Here is a 2,447-nt window from a genome sequence, read left to right on the forward strand (position 1 = left end):
CTTCCTCAGTTTTCCTTCTTCCCTCTGACCTGGAGGATGCCTTGCCTTTCTTCTAAAGATAACACCTTTGTCAATATTCTTTCTTTCATTTTTCTCTCCCTTCTTTTCTTTCTTCTTGCTGTGTTCCTTCAATAAATGTTTTTCAAGTGCCTTCTAGTGTCAGGATACTCTAAACCTGGAGACACAGTATTAAACAAGACAGATATGTTTCTCTCCTCATTGATTTTTCATTCTATCCTGTCTCCTTCAAGGCCTTTTTAATGTTCACCTCCTTTTTTATCTTCAATATATCTTCTCTCATTGGCTTGTTTCAGCTTACAAATATGTTTAACTCATCCTCTTACTTAAAATGCATCTGCATTTTTCTGACCTCGAAGGCATGTGTCTCCCCCCCTTATTGCTCCAGTTCTAGAACCAGCTGCAGATTCTGTTTTTACTTTCACTACCATTTTTATGCCTCACTGCACAGCAAGTTTACTTTGTTCTCTATATTCTAGTGAAACATTATTTAATCTCAACCTTTGACATAGTTTTCTTCCTTTGAATTCTCATGAATTCTAGGAGGGAATGCAGTTTATTCTCTTGACCACACTTTTTGCTGCTACTTCTTTCTCCACCTGCGCCTTTACATTCCCCAAGATTCCTACTCATTCTACAACTGCTACCTTCCTTTCTCATTTTACCCATTTGCCCTTGAACATTCTTTCCACATCCGTACTTTCAACTCCTACCTATGTACTAATGACCCGAAAATTCTGAATATGCAGACCCTTCTGAATTCCTTATCTACATTCTCAAGTACCTAAAGACATTCTCACTTAAATGCCCACCAGCAGCATGTGCTAAGGAGATGGTACTTGTTGCCACAGAGTAGCATAGAGAAAAATATTATTAGCTGCAGTAATAGAAAAGCTCTGTGGTTAAACGTTCTGTGGTTTCTATCTCACATAAGATCCAGTTGGCGGTGGTGATGGCAGTGTGGTGTGAGGGTGGAGGTGGAAGTGTTTCTGGGACCAAGCTTTGTAAAGACTCTAGTTTTTTGTTTTTTTGTTTTTTTCATTATTTGGCTTCTAAAGTCATCCAGGAGGGTTTCATCCAGCCAACAAATAGAAAAAGAATCCAGTGGATGGTGTGCACCAATTCTGAGGGTGGTATACTTTACTTTACCCATATTCCATGGAACAGAATGAAGTCATATGGTCCCATATAGATGGAAAGGGGCTGGGAAAGTTAGACCATGACTGAGCAGCCTCTTCACAGAAACCCCTGCACCATCAAGGGCAACGGAATCTTCAATAAACAGCTGGAATTCTCTGACACAGAAATCAGGACAGGTTTTGGCAGGCACAGACTTTTGCCTTTAGTCTGTTGAGTAAGGGCTGAGAAGTATGAAAGTGGAGACTATCAGGTTATTTCTCTTTCTGGAAATACAATCATAGGATACAGTTATGAAATTAATGTTCATGGTGTTATCATCATAACTATCTAGCATATATTAATAATAAAGACAGAGCAAAGGGGAGGCCAGACATTATAAGCATGTTCATCTGGGCAGCTTCACCAGGAAGCTGCCACCTCATACTCCCCAGGGAAGCACTAGTCCATCCCTGTAGGTCACTGGGGGAAGGGATTAAACAAAAGGGAAATGCTTGCATGTACAGTGAAGTCGGGTTGACGTAGGGAAGGTACTTGCCTGTCAGTCTAGCCTGGGGAACCATGGATTGGCTAGGGGTAGTGGAGCCACTACAAGCACACAAAATCTTGAAAGGTTAAAATTTGCAGTCACTGGCTCTTGCTTGTTCACTCTTGGACTAGTGTTTCTCACTTACTCCCTTGCTCTGTCTTCTCTCCATAGCTATGTGGACCCCACACTCAATGGACTGCAACTGGGAACACAAGCTAAGCTAGCCAGATGCTAGTCTGGACTGGACTTAATATGAACAGAACCTCCGGGCAGTGGCCATAATTCTGACTCTGCTGAAGACAAGATTGTGTTTTTTTCCATGGTGACATGGAGGGAGATAGGACCTGGGAAGGTAACCCCTTAATTTTACATCATCGATAAAGTTTCCCACAATATCTCATTCTCCGTGGGGGCCTCAGAATATTCTTTCCCCAAGAACTTCACTTCCACCAGTAACAGGTAGGAACACAGAGGGCACCCCTCCAATAACAATAGAACTACTAAAGGAAAGAAAACGCTTGGAAAGCAATTAGTTTCTCTGCCTTCTATCTTTATTTCTTTTTCTCCAAACTTCACATAATCACCAGAATGTCATATTTTTTTGTTGTTGTTTTGTTTTTCATTCCTATTTTTCTTCTTTAAATTAATGAAGTTAGTTTTCTGGTAATTTAAGATCAAACCCAGTTAATCATTTTATTCGCTGCATTAAAACATGCAACAATTTCTCCAATACTAAGATAAAGTACATATTTTTATATTATAT

This window comes from Myotis brandtii, unplaced genomic scaffold, assembly GCF_000412655.1.
Source record: "Myotis brandtii unplaced genomic scaffold, ASM41265v1 scaffold179, whole genome shotgun sequence".
In the NCBI taxonomy this organism is placed as follows: domain Eukaryota; kingdom Metazoa; phylum Chordata; class Mammalia; order Chiroptera; family Vespertilionidae; genus Myotis; species Myotis brandtii.